The sequence below is a fragment of the Muntiacus reevesi genome, chromosome 19, assembly GCF_963930625.1.
Source record: "Muntiacus reevesi chromosome 19, mMunRee1.1, whole genome shotgun sequence".
Classification (NCBI taxonomy): Eukaryota; Metazoa; Chordata; class Mammalia; order Artiodactyla; family Cervidae; genus Muntiacus; species Muntiacus reevesi.
The window spans coordinates 5,512,764-5,532,664 of record NC_089267.1 but is presented as its reverse complement, the minus strand read 5'-3'; positions in this window follow the sequence as shown (position 1 = coordinate 5,532,664).

Sequence of the window (19,901 nt, the reverse complement as noted above, 5' to 3'; positions counted from 1 at the left end):
CCTCTCCCATTCAGGAGTTGTTTCACTTGGTGGCTGGTAATAATAGTTAGTTTGCCCCCAAGATAAGAGTTTTATAGCATCTTCTATCAAGACTGCAAAAGCTGCAAAGCAGGGAAATATCTTGTCCAATAAGGGAGTAAGACACTCAGAGACTACCTGAAACTGGGGTGGAGAGGAATATTTGTTCATCCCAGCAACAAAGAAGTGCTTGTGTGACTCTGCTTGTAATTGTTTTTTCTGTGGCACCCATAATGGTACAGGTTTGGGAGGAGAAGGCTCTGGAGTAGCAGGTCAGGACAGAGTAGGTAGTCTCTGTGTCAACCAAGAAATTCTCGGATGTACCTGCCACATCCAGTTTCACTCTTGGATCCAGCCCTATGATGGTTATCAGTGACAGGCGGGCTGGCTGGAGTGGACCCCTTCAGTCCTGGTGAACCATCTTGAGGGAAGGCTTGGTGCTTGACCTTGAGGCTCTTGGGTTCCCAGACCAGAGTGCTGCCCAATGTCCCAACTTATGGCATTGGTAGCAAGCCATTTTAGGAGAATTGCCATGGTTTGGACACTCTTTGGCCCAATGTCTCTCCTGTTTACAGATTAGGCCTTTGCCTCACGCCTTGTCCTTTAAGGACTCAGGGTTTGCCATAGAGCTTCCCAGGAGGGGGCCGGCATCTGGGCGTGCCTTGCCTCTTTCCTTATTTTCCTTTTCTGGGCCTTGGCCTCCCTCTCCTGTTCTCTGTTTTAAAAAGTATTGGTGACTGTCTGGACCATCTCATCTAAAGAAGCAGCAGGGTCCTGCGGCTGTAGCTGCTGTAACTAAATTCTGATATCTGATGCACACTGGGACAGGAATTTGTCCTTTAAAATCACCTGGCCCCCGTATGAGTCTAAGTCCAGATTGACAAACTTTTGGAGGGTCTCTTTTAACCTTTCCAGAAAGACAATGGGGTTCTCATTGGGCTCCTGTGTTATTTCTGAGACCGGGCACAGTCCCACAACTAATAGTCTTTCTTCTATTTTTGTGGGTTAACTTCCTTAGGGGTGAATCTTTTTGAAGCTTATCCTACACAATGCTGTTGTAACCTGAGAGCCAGGCGTCCCTGGGTCAGGGTGCAGATCCTCAGGCAGACAACATCTGGGAGACTCAATCCCCTGGCAGGCTGAGGCATGTCAGCCTCCTGAGAGTTGAGTCATTGGGCAGGTCGAGGCATGTCTACCTCCTGGACCCCTGGACTGGTGGATTTCCGAGCAGGTTGAGGTGGGACAAACTCCTGAGGACCAGATCCCTAGGCAGGGCAAGGCAGGTCAACCTCCTGGGATCCCAGGCTGGAGTTGGGTGTACCCAAGTTCTCCAGCATGACCAGTGCAGGATAGGATTAAGGGGCTGTAATCTTAGCTCAGATATTCAGATGACACCACCGTTATGGCAGAAAGTGAAGAGAAACTAAAGAGCCTCTTGATGAAAGTGAAAGAGGAGAGTGAAAAGGTTGGCTTAAAACTCAACATTCAGAAAACTAAGATCATGGCATCTGGTCCCATCACTTCATGGGAAATAGATGGGAAAACAGTGGAAACAGTGTCAGACTTTATTTGGGGGGGGGGGGTCTCCAAAATCACTGCAGATGGTGATTGCAGCCATGAACTTAAAAGAGGCTTACTCCTTGGAAGGAAAGTTATGACCAACCTAGATAGCATATTAAAAAACAGAGACATTACTTTGCCAACAATGGTCCATCTGGCCAAGGCTATAGTTTTTCCAGTGGTCATGTATGGATGTGAGAGTTGGACTGTGAAGAAAGCTGAGCACCAAAAAAATTAATGCTTTTGAACTATGGTGTTGGAGAAGACTCTTGAGAGTCCCTTGGACTGCAAGGAGATCCAACCAGTCCATCCTGAAGGAGATCAGTCCTGGGTGTTCACTGGAAGGACAGATGCTGAAGCTGAAACTCCAATACTTTGACCACTTCATGCGAAGAGTTGACTCATTTGAAAAGACCCTGATGCTGGGAGGGATTGGGGGCAGGAGGAGAAGGGGACCACAGAGGATGAGATGGCTGGATGGCATCACCGACTCAATGGACATGAGTTTTAGTAAACTCTGGGAGTTGGTGATGGACAGGGAGGCCTGACGTGCTGCGATTCATGGGGTCACAAAGAGTCAGACACGACTGAGTGACTGAGCTGAACTGAACTGAAAAACTCATTGCTGCTTTGCACAATGGATAGGAACAGATACCAGGATGTAAAGCAATTCCAGCTTCTGCCCTGAGACTAGGAACCTGGTGAAACAGACATAAGCCTTATTCTCTTATTGTTCTGATGAAATGTAAGTCACTGATTCCCTCCCCTCGTTCTCCATAAGAGCAGCGTTGGGTGTCTCCAATGGTAAACATTTCATTGTCATAGACACACTCTAGGTAATAGTAGAAGTAATGACAAAGGAGTTGGTTATCTCATCCTGTTAGAGGCATTAAGAGTTTTTAATAATAGACTGGGTGGAGCAATGTTGCCCACAGAGGTGGCAGGGTCCTGGTTGTAGGAGTTAGTAAGTGTCTTAAGGACAAAATGATAAAAGTCAACAGAAATTCAATAAAAGTGGAGTGGAGATTTGATTCAGGGGTATGTTCACAGCTTTGGGAGAAGGGTAGTAAGAGTTTGGGCCCAAATGACCTGTAGGGCTAACCTCCAATGTGGCAAACATTTTCCCTGGAAGTCCAATTGCTCTTGAAGGGATGCCACCAACACATGGACTTCTAGCAGGCATTGTGTGCCTGTCATCTGCCCTAGCGGGTTCACTGAGAGACGCTGTTGTTGCACATGTTGTAGGAAACATGGAAGATGAAGGCTTGGATCTGTAGAAGGGTTGGATATTATACAGTATTTCCCTCCCAAGGGTAAGTTATTTTCTGGTTGTCCCTCCAGAAAATTGTAGATGCAACATTGTAGTCTCGGATGGGGCTCACAAAAAGAGCATGAAACAGGATGGAAGTGGGCAGGGCACAACTTTTGAAAGAATGACATAGCCCAAGGGCATAGTTAAACTGATTAAAATCAAATGGGAATATTCTTCATAAGATGGGAATACAGATCACCTGACCTTCCTTCTGAGAAGTCTGCACGCAGGTCAGGAAACAACAGTTAGAACCAGACATGGATCAACAGACTGGTTCAAATAGGGAAAGGAGTATGTTAAAGCTGTATGTTGTCACCCTGCTGATTTAACTTATGTGCAGAGTACATCATGTGAAATGCCAGGCTGGATGAAGCAAAAGTTGGAATCAAGATTGCCTGGAGAAATAACGATGACCTCACATATGCAGATGACACACACCCTTATGGCAGAAAGTGAAGAGGAACTAAAGAGCCTCTTGAAGAAAATGAAAGACGAAAAGTCGACTTAAAACTCAACATTCAGAAAACTAAGATCATGGCATCTGGTCCCATCACTTCATGGTAAACAGATGGGAAACAATGGAAACAGTAAGAAGGCTTTATTTTTGGGGTGCTTCAAAATCACTGCAGATAGTGACCTCAACCATGAAATTAAAAGATTCTTGCTCCTTGGAAGAAATACTATGACTAAACTAGACAGCATTTTAAGAAGCAAACACGTTACTTTGCCGACAAATGTCTGTCTAGTCAAAGCTATGGTTTTCCCAGTAGTCATTCATGTATGGATGTGGGACTATATTGTACTTTGGACTAAAGAAAACTGAGTGCCTAAGAATTGATGCTTTTGAACAGTGGTGTTGGATACGACTCTTGAGTGTCCTTTGGACATCAAGGAGATCAAACCAGTCAGTCCTAAAGGAAATCAGTCCTGAATATTCATTGGATGGGCTGATGCTGAAGCTGAAACTCCAATATTTTGTCCGCCTGATGGGAAGAACTGACTCACTGGAAAAAAAAAAACAAAACATGATGCTGGGAAAGATTGAAGGCAGAAGGAGAAGGGGATGATAGAAGAGAAGATAGTTGGATGGTATCACTAATTTGATGGACATGAGTTTGAGCAAGCTCCAGGAGTTGGTGATGGATAGGGAAGCCTGTCATAGTGCGGTCCATGGGGTTGCAAAGAGTCGAACACGACTGAGCTACTGAATTCAACTAAACTGGCAGACAAGTCAAATTAAACTAAACCTTGATCCTCAATCTGCAAGCTAAATGACACACCCAGAGGCACCATCACAATTCCAAAGCACTATCAAAAGACCAAGGAGTGGGTGATTCCCCAATTGTTGGAATGGTCCTCCAACTCATGAACATATGAAATCATTCAGCTCACAAAAACTAACCCCACATTTCATGGCCACCACACTTGCCCTCCGTTATGGCCCACACTCTTGGAGTTTGCTTCTCTCTTAATTCAAAGAAACCTACCTCTTACCTATTGCTGTGTCTCTCACTGAATTATTTATTCAGTGAAATATCAAGAATGTGAGCTTCATTAAGCCCTGAAACCAGGCACCATGGATTTTGGCCAGGCTCAAGTCCCAGTTTGACATGACTGTGAGACGAAGCACAGCACAGATTCCCTGCCGTGTGGGTTTGAGTCACAATCTTAGGTAAATGGTTTCAAACAAAACTTTTAGAAATGGAAAGATAATGACATTCCCAATACTTTGTAAACAGTGACATAGATGAAGAGAGGATGGGAGGAAAAAGCAGTGGGAAGAATGTGCTGAGGAACCCCTTTCATAATTTGCCAGAAAAGCTTCTAAATACCTGACCTGTGCCCACAATTTTCATTGGCCTGATCCTTGTCACAAAGGAGATTAAGGACAGAAGAACCCTCACCCGCTTGGGCAACAGTTGCTAGGGCACAGCAGACAATGGAGCCTTCGGGACACACTGGGGAGTAGCCCCTTCCAGAGTCCCTCAATTGCGCCCACTGCTGCTCATCTGTTCATAGGGGCTTCAAGGAAACAAGAAATGAGAGATTGTCAAGGAATTCAGATATTTTAGCCATACGTCCTTCCAGCCATAGGGGTGAGGACCTCCTACTTTAACTGGAGGTCTTCTGGAATCTGAGATGGAGCCATGTGAGCTTCCTGCTGAGTTTGTTTTTGCTATCCGAGTTTCCAGCACGTTAGGCTTCTTTTCACTTCCACTCTGCTGGGTTTCCTTCATTTTCAGCTCCCACAACGTGAGCTTTTGCCAAGTTGGTCTCTGCTGTGCTTGGTCTCTGCCTCGCTGGGGCCAAGCTGAGGTTGTTTCAACCAGGTTACATCCAGGTCACAGCCCCAGATATGTCCTCAGTTTAATTTCCTCGGTTCTGTCTCCCTGCAGCAAAGACTTGAAACGGTGGACCAGTGTTATAGCGTGGTTACAGCTCAGAGTTGTATTTGGCAAGCAAAGGAAAGTACACCCTCAAGGTGTGAGGGTGGACCGACCCCAAAAGAGAGAGGCTCCATCTTGGCTCCTCTTTTTATATGTTTTGCCTCCTTCCCCTGAGTCCACCCTATGTAAATTGGGCAAGCCAAGAGGGCTGTTGGTTTTTTCTGAGGTTCTCACTCTGGTCCTCGGATTTTTTTTTGTTCCATTTTCGTGGGCTTTTTCATTTCTTTGTCTTTTAGCCACCATCATTTTGGACTCCTTTTTCCTATTCTAACTGCCTTACAGATTGAAGGCAAGAGGAAAAGGGGATGACAGAGGATGAGATGGTTGGATGGCATCACTGACTAAAAGCACATGAATTTGGGTGAACTCTAGGAGTTGGTGACGGACAGGAAGGCCTGGTGTGTGGCTCTCCTTGGGGTCACAAAGAGTAGGACATGACTCCAAGACTGAAATGATGATTTTCATTAACAATACTCTAGAATCTTGAAGCTATACTCAAACTTAATTATTGTAGGCAATTTTTGAGCATTCAGTGAACCAGTTAATCTTTTTTATTAAAATGGAGAAACATTCAGTAACCTGAACTCTCCAAGACTGTATGGCCCTGTGTCATCTTAATTGAGTCAGTCTATGCACATATTATTTCCTCAGCCATCCTTTGCCACTTCTTTACATGCAAGATTATCTTATCTCTTTGAAATTGGAGTGTATACTTTCACATCAGTACGCAATAACTTAATAGGTATTAGTAATTTCTGGCCTCCAAAACTCCTAAAAGGGAAACATCAGATGCTATCACTCCCCACAGTGATTGCTGAGAAGCTCTGGGGATGTGAGAAATCAGAAAAAAACAGAATGCTGGCCCCAGAGAGCTGAAATTCATATGAAAAGAATGACTCCAAGTATCCCAGAATCACGGATCTTCCCATACATAAAAGTGCTAAACCCCTTGAGATATCTGGTTTTCCATAATTAACAATAATCTCTAATATTCAGACTGACTGTCTGCTTTGTTGCAAACTTCCAGATACCCTGACTCTTTCCCACACCCACACAGAGCAGTCTCTCAGGGCTACCACTGAATAAAAAATACTCTACTTTCAGGCTATGACTAATTTTTATATTAACACCTCTAATAGTCTTTATTCCCATTTCCTAATTGTCACTATTCTCAGTTCAGTTCAGTTCACTTGCTTAGTCGTGTCTGACTCTTTGCGGCCCCGTGAATCACAGCACCCCAGACTTCCCTATCCATCACCATCTCCCAGAGTCCACCCAAACCCATGTCCATCGAGTCGGTGATGCCATCCAGCCATCTCATCCTCTGTCGTCCCCTTCTCTTTTTGCCCTCAATCTTTCCCAGCATCAGGGTCTTTTCAAATGAATCAGCTCTTCACATCAGGTAGCCAAAGTATTGGAGTTTCAGCTTCAACATCAGTCCTTCAAATGAACACCCAGGATTAGTCTCTTTTAGGATGGACTGGTTGAATATCCTTGCAGTCCAAGGGACTCTCAAGAGGCTTCTCCAGCACCACAGTTCAAAAGCATCAATTCTTGGGCACTCAGCTTTCTTTATAGTCCAACTCTCACATCAATACATGACCAGTGGAAAAGCCATAGCCTTGACCAGATGGACCTGTGTTGACAAAGTAATGTCTCTGCTTTTTAATATGCTATCTAGGTTGGCCATAACTTTCCTTCCAAGGAGTAAGCATCTTTTATTTTCATGGCTACAATCACAATCTGCAGTGATTTTGGAGCCCAGAAAAATTAAGTCAGCCACTGTTTCCACTGTTTCCCCATCTATCTGCCATGAAGTGATGGGGCTGGATGCCATGATCTTAGTTTTCTGAATGTTGAGCTTTAAGCCAACTTTTTCCACTCTCCTCTTTCACTTTCATCAAGAGGCTCTTTAGCTCCTCTTCACTTTCTGCCATAAGAGTGGTGCCATCTGAATATCTGAGGTTATTGACATTACTCCCGGCAATCCTGATTCCAGCTTGTGCTTCAGCCAGCCCAGCGTTTCTCATGATGTACCTCTGAATATAAGTTAAATAAGCAGGCTGACAAAATATAGCCTTGACATACTCCTTTTCCTATTTGGAAAAATTCTGTTGTTCCATGTTCAGTTCTTACTGTTGCTTCCTGACCTGCATACAGAATTCTCAAGAGGCAGGTCAGGTGGTCTGATATGCCCATCTCTTTCAGAATTTTCCACAGTTTATTGTGATCCACACAGTCAAAGGCTTTGGCATAGTCAATAAAGCAGAAATAGATGTTTTTCTGGAACTCTGTTGCTTTTTTGATGATCCAGCGGATGTTGGCAATTTGATCTCTAGTTCCTCTGCCTTTTCCAAAACCAGCTTGAATATCTGAAAGTTCATGGTTCATGTATTGCTGAAGCCTGACTTGGAGAAATTTGAACATTGCTTTACTAGCATGTGAGATGAGTGCAATTGTGCGGTAGTCTGAGCATTTTTTGGCATTGCCTTTCTTTGGGATTGGAATGAAAACTGACCTTTTCCAGTCCTGTGGTCCCTGCTGAGTTTTCCATATTTGCTGGCATATTGAGTGCTGCACTTTCACAACATCATTTTTTCAGGATTTGAAATATCTCAACTGGGATTCCATCACCTCCACTAGCTTTGTTCATAGTGATGCTTCTAAAGGCCCACTTGACTTCACATTCCAGGCTGTCTGGCTCTAGGTGAGTAATCACACCAACATAGTTATCTGGATCATAAAGATCTTTGTTGTACAGTTCTTCTGTGTATTCTTGCCACCTCTTCTTAATATCTTCTGCTTCTGTTAGATCCATACCGTTTCTGTCCTTTATTTTACTCATCTTTGCATTTTGTGAAACATAAACGTACTTTCACAAAATATTCTGCACTACTTTCAAAAAATATTCTGCACCATTTCATTCCTTTTCTCTATCTTAAACTTTGTTCTCTTTAAGAATACCTTCTTTGTTTGTGAAGATTTCTGACTAAATACTTCTCATTGTTGTAAACAGAGTGATCCCAGAGTCAAGATAGATATTTCTGTTTTTCTATTCAGTCTTCAATACCTACTGTTCTATTCTTTTAAAATTCTATTTGAAGGTCATGCTATCTCACTGTTCCTCCTTTTTTGAACTTATAATTAGTGTCATCTCATAATCCTGCCATCTTTTCTGGTTCCCTTTTTTTTTTTTTTGACATTATTTCCTGTTCAACCAAAGGATTGCCTCTGTCTTGCTGTCACTTTTGAAAATAATAGGGTCATCATTTTTTTCCTTTTGATGTATAGATGCAATAATCTTTCAGTTTGAATTAACTCAAATATCTGGCTTTCCACTGTTACATTTAATTTCTGAGAGGCCTCATTAAAATTTGTATAAATCAAAACTTTGAGACTATTAAAATTTATGATCTGTAAGTTCAGTATAGGGTGATGTTGCTTTTACCTGTTCCAGACAAATTCACTTCTTCACACTGCAGCATCTTCAGTGTCTTCTGATTAATTTATTTTTTGACCATCAAGCTAACAAGTGCCCTTTGTGCTTAATTAAAATAGAAAAGTGAGGCTATTAAACATTATTTCACCTTTATGTTTCATAACTGCCAGTTGACTCACAATCAATGGTTGCTCCATTATCTGTCTGGGTCTTGGTGGATATTTTCACATAGATTTTACCTGGGCTCTTGATTCATTAATTTGCTTTCTCCCACTTCTTCTTTTTCTTCTTTTTTTCCTTGTAGCACTTTACAGAAAAATAACTGCAAAATTAGGAAACTCTGATTGTATATAGGGCTACTGATGGCCTGCTCAGATATCCTCCCCTCAAGAGAAATACAGAGAGGAGATAGAGAAAAAGGACATTGTCTTTACTCTGAAATTAAGTGCATGCTTCCTGGGAAAGCACAGGAATCTCTAGATTTATTATCCTGGAAAAAGCAAATCTACTTTAAGGGGGGGAAGACAATGCCTTTGTACCTAGTAGTAGTAGTAATACTCTGGACCAGGGAGCCACATAGTTCTGAAACGTCAGTATCCTGGAATTTTTCCCTACATGAGTATCCATAACTGAGAGTGTCTTGCTCAGAAGACCTGAACCAAGCAGAATGTGAGTCAGGTATGGAAAATCATATCTCAACAAGAGTCATACTTTTCAGTCCTTTGGCAAATAGTTTCTAGTTGCTACTCTTCTTTATAACATCTTCCTATATAAAAATTAATAATTTATTGAGTAGCTTCAATTAAAATTTTCCTTAGAGTTTCCTTTGATGCCATACATAAAGCAATCTTACCACAGCTATGTAATAAAACTTGCTCATTTTGATTTGTAATAGCTTCACTTGTTTGTTAACTTATCCATTTATGCATTTTAACGTTTTAATGTTTATTTTATCTAAAATTAGTTTTGGTGTTAAGTTGATATTCCAAATGGGTAATTGATTTTGTTGCCAGTGAATTTGAGGTTTTCTTCATTGTGAAAGATCTGGAGACAGAACTGAGAGGTAAACGAAGTAAAATGATAAAAGTTTATTTAAACAAGGATACACAGGGCAGGTGAGGAGCTGTTGCCCTGGGCCTCTTTGGCAAGCCAGTTATGAGGAACATACAAATGAAGGGGCACAATATTAACTGGGGGAGGAGTTTGGGGGCTGACTTCCCTGATTTTTCATCCCAGCTTGACTTCCCTGAGTGGAGAAGGGAATTCTGTCCACATTAGCTTAGAACAGAATTGTCATGGCATTGGTGCATGATGCATGCTTTTTTTTTTTTTCTTTTTAGGCTAATCCTATTGTAATGAGAACACAGTGAGCAAAAAATTACATTTGTATGCATTTCCCCACTTTTTTTGTCTGATATTGGGACCCTTTTCACCCAAAATATGTGGTTTCCTATCAGTCTGCAGGTTCCTGCTTTCCTTTGTCTGTCTGTGTGTGTTTGTGTGTGTACTCAGTCCATCAGTCACGTCCAACTCTTTGGGACCCCCTGGACTGTAGTCTACCAGTCTTCTCTGTTCATGGAATTTTCCAGGTAAGATTACTGGAGTTAGTTGCCATGTCCTTCTCCTGGGGTCTTCCTGACCCAGAAATTGAACCTGTATCCCTTGTGTCTCCTACATTTCAGGAGAATTCTTTGCCATTGCACCTGGGAAGCCCCTTGTCTGACTGTAGACCCCTGCTTTTTACAGGATGTGTGATTTTCTGCCACTTGGCCCCTGCCCCAACATCTCATATCTAGCTACCGGCCTGCTGTAACAATTGTGTCATTATGTTTATTTGAATATTCTGTTATTTTTTTCACTAGCTGAAATTCTGCAAATCTCAAAGAATAACTGTGTATACAGACACACCCATACATACTTCTGACTGATTGTAAAGTTTATTTTCTACTTCACTAATCATCTGACTATCTTTTAGAATGGCTTTACCATTTACTATATTTAATATTTTGTTGTTGCTGTCCAGTCGCCCAGTTATGTCATCTCCAACTCTTTGTGACTCCATAGACTGCAAAAGGCCATGCCTCCCTGTCCCTCACGATCTCCTGGAGTTTGCCCAGGTTCATGTCCATTGAATCAGTGATGCCATCTAGCCATCTCATCTTATGATGCCCTTTTCTCTTTCTCCTTAATATTTAGTAGCATTTAAATTGATTTATTTAAATATTGAGAAAATAGATTCTATATATAGATAGAAAATAGATTATATCTATATAATTAGAGAAAATAGATTTTATCTATAGATATATTTTCTATCTATCTACAAAGTGTTTATGTAGGTCATAAAAAAATAGATCTTTATAAATAGAATATAATCCTTGAAAAGTCAGTAAGAATTGGATCCAGCACATAAGTAGAAGTATTTGTTATTGATCTCTGAAGGCCTCAGCCTATAATAGCTTGGAGCAGGTCTTGGGTTTCCAGCCAGATGTTGGGGCTGGTTTGCAGTGGTGAAAACATCAGATCCTAACCAGTATACCAGTGATCAGTGCCAAGAGCCCTAGTCCTTCAGCTTTGCAGAAAAGAATCACCACAAAAAAGGAAAGTAGTGAGGCAAGAAAAGTATTTATTAAGAGGAAAAGAGTATAGTTCATGTGGAAAGGCACATGGGTAAACTCAGAAGGAGATTCCCAGAGTTGTGCCCATGTGGCACTTTAAGTCACTTATATGGGGCATTCTTCCAGTTTTCCTCTGGTCAATCATTTTCATTTACCTGTTCATAGAGCCTGTTTGGTATATCTCAGGAACCTTCATGTCTACTGACTCATCTTATAGCCAAGATGAATCCTACCTCAAAGGTGTCTGGGAGTATCCTTTGACATTGCTCCCCTTTTGGCCTGCAAGGAGTCTTTTTTGCACATGTGTGGTTGGGAAGGTCTTCAGATTTTGGAATGAGAAATATGTGGTTTGAGTAGGGCCTAGCCTCCTCCCTTGATTTTCCTACTATTCTTGTATTGGAGTTTCAGTCAAGAAAGAATAGATCTCCAACTGCTTTACCCTGGGTGGGGGCATCTGCCTTCTACCTGCTTATATTAGGCATAAAATGCCTTTTTCCATCAACAAGAAAGAAGGAATAAAAGTAGGCAAAATTCTAAGTTTTCAGCTTATTTGCATTTTGAAGACTGTCTGCTGATGGATTCTGCACTATGTGAGGTTGCTATTATTTTACAAGCACTGATCAACTTGATTTTCCCTACTCTTCTAAATTCTGATTTCTAAAGCCTTCCAGTAAATTATTTTTATGCAATGTCACTTTTGATCATTATTTTACTTTTATTGATAATTTAGTTCTATGATATTTAAATTTTTTCATTAACTCACTTAAAATTTTATACAGTTGTGCAAAACAATGATATCACTTACTTTTGCCTATCTAGTATCCCTTTTCTGGTAATGACACTTAAATTTTTATTTGGGAAACTACCCTTGTTTCTTTTCTTATAGTTTTAACTTGATGATCAAATAATGTTTCCCACTTTTTTCAGTCTAAACAATCAAACTTTCTTATAGGAATTCATTCTGGTTAGCAGAATGCAATTAAAAGATTGTCCATTAATGACAGCATCCCAGTAACTATACTAGTTCTCCTTATTTCTGAGACAGAATTATGTAGTTTCTTTTCTTCCTTTCATTGTGTGAGTTACCCTATTGATTTATTGAATTTCCTTCATTGTACACATTACCCAATGACAACTAGTGTTGTCTGCAATCATTGTGGTCTTTCCTGGTGACAAAAGAGAAAAATATAGAATGAATTAAGTCCAAGTGATGGAAACAGGTTTTAATTTGCTATTAATTTGAGATGGGACAAAATGCAGTGGCTATCTCACTGATTTCCAGCGATATAAAAGTAACAAACCATGGTAGCTAATTAAATTATCACCTATGGGCCTACAGATGTCTGCCTAGTGTAGGGAAAAACTCTGTGTGATTGAGCAACCAAATACTTAGAATGATTTGAAGAGAATGAAAAATTATATCATCATGAGGGAAAAAGATAGTGTGATGATTAAATGAGAGAACAGAATAATCAGGTCTTTAAATTTCCACTCTAACCATACAAACTTTAACTCATTGTGATAAAAATATTATACTTTTTGTAGCTTAGAATTAAAGTCATTGAAAGGAAAAGCCAGTGCAAGATTTTTTTATTTAATAAATTAGGTTATCAATTGAATTAAAATTCCTTTAAGCATTTGGACATGGAATGTAAAGAAATTAAAATAATTAAAATGAAAATTTATGTGCAGATTCAGAAAATACAGTAATGTATTGAAGGTTTGATTGAATAGCCTAAACTCATGAGTTCATTTCCAACTAATTCCTATCCAACTTTGCTTTTATGATCATTCCTGCAATGTTCCTTGGGCTGGGTGAGAGTATGGCAGGAAAAATATAAAGTTTCTATTCAGTGGCATCTTAACATCTGCTAGTGCATACTTTTCTTTCTTTTAAGAACTGAATTCATGGAACCACTAGGAGAAGGAAGAGAGTGTTAATTTAACTCCTTCCTTTGATTTTCATCTTCTGGGTTTGTGTTCTGACCTGCTGATTCTCTTCTAGTAGTAGTTTGTAGGACGAAGGACAATAGATATTTGCATCTTCTTCTCATCTGTTGTTAGTAATAGTTGTTACCATGCCACCTAACACGGATCACCTATCAGTTCCATCTGTGCTACTGACATATTGTACAAATGCTGGCAATATAGTGCTCATGTGTTTGCTGGGTTTTGTGGGAACTCTTCAAACACTCCTTGCCAATGCAGATGCCTGGTGTGAGAGATGCAGGTAAGCTGTATCTCTGCCCCCCAAAGTACCCCCAAAGTGTGACCCACCTCATGCTACAGTGTCTTAGTAGCAGTACTTTCCCCTGCAGTGGATGACCCCTCTGAAAACAGAAAAGGCATTTTGAGATCTGGATGTCTCCCATAGACTTCTCAATCCATATGAACTCATGACATTTTACTATGTCAAACAGCAAAAATGCAGCTTGCTGCTATACATAGACTTTTCTTCTTTATTCTCTATAACTTCTGCTGTTTATGTGGCTTAGAGATATTCATATGAGAGACAATTTATAAACTTTAAATTGGGGGGAGAAAGAGATGCTGATTCCCTGACAAGGTACTTTGCTCTTTCTCTGATTATATTTATACAGATAAGGAAATGATGGAAGATGGGAAAGAATTTAGTTGCTCTTTGAATGCTGCTTTTTGTAAATCCTCAACTGCATTTGCTGATGGCCTTTCAAATTAGAAAATGAAGAATATCCTGCTTTTCATATTTCAGCTGTGAGCTAATTACACTTTTGTTCTGCATTATCCTTTAGGAATAAAAATTGGGAAGGGTTACAAAGTAAGACACCTCTGTGGGTCACTACCTTGTCCTGGTAAAGAGGCTTGCATAACTCAAAGAAGCTATGAACCATGTCATGCAGAGCCACCCAAGATGGACAGGTCATATCAGAGAATTCTGACAAAATGTGATCCACAGGAGGAGGGATGGCAAACCACCCAGTGTACTTGCCATGAGAACATCATGAACTGTGTAAAAGGCCAAAAAGAAGGTGTCCCATATGATACTGGGGAACAGCAGAGGAGAATTACCTATAGTCCCAGAATGAATGAAGTGTCTGGGCCAAAGCAGATATGATGCACAATTGTGGATGTGTCTGGTGATGAAAGTAAAATCTGATGCTGCTAAGTACTGTTTTGTATAGGAAACTAGAATGTTAGATACATGAATCAAGGAAAGTTGGACATAGTCAAGCAGGAGATAGTAAGAACAAACATTGACATCCTAGGAATCAACAAACTAAAATGGATGGGAGTGAGATAATTTAATTCCGATAATCTAGTTTTTCCAGTGGTCAGATACAGTTGTGAGAGTTGGACTGTAAAGAAGGCAGAACACCAAGGAATTGATACCTTCAACCTGTGTTGCTGTCGAAGACTCCTGAATGTTCCTTGGACAGCGAAGAGATCAAACAAGTCAATCTTAAGGGAGATTAACCCTGAATATTCCCTGGAAGAACTGATGATGAAGCTGAAATTCCAGTATTTTGGTCATCTGATGCAAACAGATGACTCATTGGAAAAATCCCTGATGCTCAGAAAGATTGAGGGCAGAAGGAGAAGAGGGCATCAGAGGATGAGATGGCTGATGTCCATCAGTGATGGACAGCATCACTGATGCAATGAACATGAACTTGAGCAACCTCTGGAAGATGGTGAGGGACACGGAGGCCTGGGGTGCTGCAGTCCATGCCATTACAAAGATTCAGACACAACTGTGTGAGTGAACAACAATAGCCACCACTACAAATTAAGAAAAAAGTGTGTATCTTGAGTTTCTTTCTTTCTTTTTTTTTTTTTTAACAAGTGAACAAATTCACAACCAAATTACAATAGTAAACAAAATTTGAATAACTGTTTGAAGCAAAATGCAGAGTTAAAATGGAGAAGAATGAGGTTTCACTCATAAAATGTAGCAGAAAATTATTCACGTATTTTATTGACTACAGGCTTCCCAGGTGGTGCTAGTGACAAAGAACCCACCTGCCAATGCGGGAGATGTAAGAGATGCTGGTTCAATCTCTGGCTCAGGAAGATCTATTGGAAAAGGAAAGGGCAACCCAGTCCAGTTTTCTTGCCTGGAGAATCCCCATGGACAGAAGATCCTGGTGGGCTACATTTCATAGGGTCACAAAGAGTCAGACACAACTGAAGTGACTTAATGCATTTTATTGACTAAAGAAGCAAAGCAATGTTAATTAGACTGAATTTATCTGTATTGGTATATTTTCTAGAAATTTTGTGGTTCTTTATTTAATTAAAGTTGATTTACAGTATTATTTCAGCTTCAGGTACTAAAAAATAGTGATTCAACATTTTTTACAACTTTACTGAAAAAATTTATAAAATTTTGGCGCTTTCCCCTGTGTTGTTAAATATGAATTTGTAGTGTATTTATTTTATGCATATTAGCTTATACCTCTTAATCCCTTACCCCTATCTTGCTCTTCCCCCCATCCCTCTTACCACTTGCAATAATTAGTAGTTCTCTGCATATGTGGATCTGTTTCTGTTTTATTATAAATATTTATTTATTTTTTAGATTACATAGATAAGTGATAACATAGAGTATTAGTCTTTGTCTGACTTATTCCACAAAACATAATACTCTCTGGGATGTTGCAACAGCATCCATGTTGTTGCAAATGGCAGAATTTCATTCACTTAACTGAGTGATATTCCTTTCTGTGTGTGTGTACATACACATACACATATAATTTTCTTTATTGATTTGTCCATTGATGAGAACTTAGTTTGCCTCCATTTGCTGTTGTAAATAATGCTTTGGTGAACATACTGCTGCATGTACCTCTTCCAAATGTGTTTTCATTCTCTTCAAATATAAACTCAGGAATTACTGGATCATATGATAATTCTATTTTTAGTTATTGAGGTACCTTCATACTATTTTCATAGTAGTTAAGCCAATTTACATTCTACCAGCTGTGCACAAGTTTTCCATTTTTTTCACATCCTCCCCAACATTTGCTACTAGTGAGATTTTGGTTGTTTTTTGATGGTAGCCATTCTGAGTAGTGTGAGGTGAAATCTCATTGTGAATTCAATTTGTGTTTTCCTGTTGATTCAAGATACTGAGTATAATTTAATGTGCCTTTTGGCCATCTGTATGTTTTCTTTGGAAAAATGTTTATTTAGGTTTTCTGTACATTTTTTAAAGAGTTATTTCAGTGATATTGAGTTACATGAGTGGTTTATAGATTTTGAACATTAAGCACTTGTCAGTCATGGGCTTCCCTTGTGGCTCAGATAGTAAAGACTTTGTCTACAAGGTAGGAGACCTGGGCTCAATCCCTGAGTCAGGAAGATAACCGCAGAGAAGGGAATATCTACCCACATGAAGATTCTTCCTGGAGAATTCTAAGGACAGAGAAGCTTGGTGGGCTGTATTATTTGCAGATATTTTCTGTTATTCATTAGGTTCTTTTTTGTTTCCCCAATGATTTCCTTTGTTTTGAAAATCTTTAAGTTCAATTTTGTCTTGTTTGGTTATTTTTGCTTTTGTGTCATTTGCCTAAGGAGTCAGAGCAAAATATATATATATATATATATATATATATATATATATATATATATATATATATGCAGTTTATGTCAATGGTGTTTTGTTTTCTTCTAGGAGTTTCAGAGTTTCCAGTCTTTCATTTAGGACTTAAATTCGTTTTGTGTTTTTGCATTTAGTATGATAAAATGTTTGAATTTTATTCTTTTACAATAGCTCTCCAATTTTCCCAGCACCACTTACTGAGGGAAGCGTCCATTCCTCATTATATGTTTCTGACTTCTTTGTCATAGGTTAATTGGCTATATATGTGTGGATTTATTTCTGGGTTCTTTATTTTGTTCCATTTATCTATGTGTCTCTTTTTGTTTTAGTGCCATACTACTTTGATTACTGTAGTTTTGTAATATAATGTGAAGTCAAAGAGTGTGATACCTCCAGCTTTGTCCATTTTTCTCAGGATTGCTTTGTCTACTGGGGGACACATTGCTTTAACTATTGTATTTTGTGTTTCCATATACATTATAAGACTGATCTAGTTCTATAAAAAATGCCATGGGTATTTTGATAGGGATTGCATTAAACATGTAGAAGATTTTCCTAGATATTTTATTCTTTTCAATGGGATTTAAAAAAAGATTTATTTTCTTGTTTTCTCTTTTGGATAATTCAGCATTAGTGTATAGAAAAACAATTGTCTTCCATATATTAATCTTGTGTCCTGCAACTTTATTGAATTTATTTGTTTGTTCTAATAGTATTTTGATAGAGACTTCAGGATTTTTTGTATATAGTATCATGTCATTTGTAAATAGTGACAGTTTATATCTTCCCTCCCAACTTGGATGATTCTTTTTGTGTGTGTGATTGATTTCTGACTAGATCTTCCAATACTATGTTAAATAGAAGCAGTGAGAGTGGGCATCTTTTACATGTTCCTGATTTTATATAAAAAGCTTTTAGCTTTTCAACATAGAGTATGATGTTTGCTGTGGATTTGTAATATGTAGTCCCTTTATGTTGAGATTGTTGTTACTGTAGTTGTTTAGTTGCTGAGTCATGTCCAACTCTTTTGCAACCTCATGGACTGTAGCCTGCCAGTCTCCTCTGTCCATGGAATATCCCAGGTAAGAATACTAGAGTGGATTGCCATTTCCTTCTCCAGGGGATCTTCCAGATCCAGGGATTGAACCTGTGTCTCCTACTTTGTAGGTGGAATTTTTATCACTGAGCCACAAGAAAGGTCCTACGTTGAGATTTGTTCCCTTCATACTAAATTTTATAAGCGTTTCTCTTAATATGAATCAATATTGAATTTTTTCAAATGCTTTCTGTGAGTCTATTGAAATGATCATGTGGTTGTCTTTCCTTTTTTGTTTAATGTGATTTCTAACATAGATTGACTTGCAGTTATTGAACCATCTTTATGTCCTTGGAATAAATCCCACTGATTATGCTTATGACTATTTTTATATATTGCTGAATTCAATTTGCTAATATTTTGTTGAGTAGTTTTGTACCTATATTCATCAGATACCTTGGCCTGTAATTTTCTTTTATTGTAGTGTCTTTGTCTGGATTTGGTATCTAGGTAACAGTGGCCTTGTAGAATGTATTTTGGAGTATTCCTTTGTTTTCAATTACTTGGTATAGTTTGAGGAGGATGGGTTTTAACTTTTCTTCATATGTTTGGTAGAAATCCCCTGTGAAGCCAACAAGTACTGGACTTTTGTTTTCTGGGAGCTTTTCAATTATTGATTTGATTTCACTACTAGTTGTTGGTCTGGTCAGATTATTTGTTTCTTCTTGATTCTGTATTGGCAGATTATATTTTTCTAGAAACTTGTCCATTTTTTCTAGGTTTTCCAATTTTTTGCACTATCACTCTTGCTAGTATGATGAGCTTTTGTATCTCTGTGTTATGGTTATAATTTATCTTTCATTTCTTATTTTGTTTGAGTCTTCTTTCTCTTTTTCTTGATGAGTCTGGCTTGTCAATTTTGTTTATCATGTAAAAATTAGGTCTTATTTTCATGTATGTTTTCTAGTGATATTTTGTCTCCAATTTATTTATTTCCCCTGTGATCTTTACTATTTCCTTACTGTCACTGACTTTAGGCCTTGTTTTTTCTTTTTTTCCCTGATTTTATAGATGATGGATTACATTGTTCCTTTGGGATATTTCATGTTTTTTGAGATAGGATTTTGCTATACTTTCCTCTTAAAACTTCAACTATGCCCTTAGATTTTGTTTGTGTTTTCATTGGTCTTAAGGTGTTTTCGAATTTCCTCTTTGATTTCTTCATTTACTTACTGATAATTTAGTAGCATGTTGTTTAGTCTCCATGTATTTATGCTTTTCCTATTTTTTCATTTAATCTGTTTCTATTCAATAATTTTATGCCATTGTAATTGGAAAGAATGTTTGATAAAATTTCCATCCTCTGAAATTTGTTGAACCTTGTTTTGTGGCTTAGCATGTGACCTACCTGGAGACTGTTTCATGTATACTTGAAAGTAACACATAGTATGCTATTTTTAGATAGAATGTCCTGTACATATTTATGAAATATTAATGGCATAGTGTGTAAAGTCACTGTTACCTTACTGACTTTCTGTGTGGATGATATGTCTTCTGAAATGGGGTATCAGGGTTACCTACTATCATTGTATAATTGTCAATTTCCCTCTATGTCTGTTAACATTTGCTTTATATACTTAGGTGTTCCTAACCCAAAAAAATGCTCAAACTACCACATAATTGCACTCATCTCTCACGCTAGTAACATAATGCTCAAAATTCTCCAAGCCAGGCTTCAGCAATACGTGAACCATGAACTTTCAGATATTCAAGCTGGTTTTAGAAAAGGCAGAGGAACCAGAGATCAAATTGCCAATATCTGATGGATCATCAAAAAAAGCAAGAGAGTTCCAGAAAAACATGTATTTCTGCTTTATTGACTGTGTCAAAGCC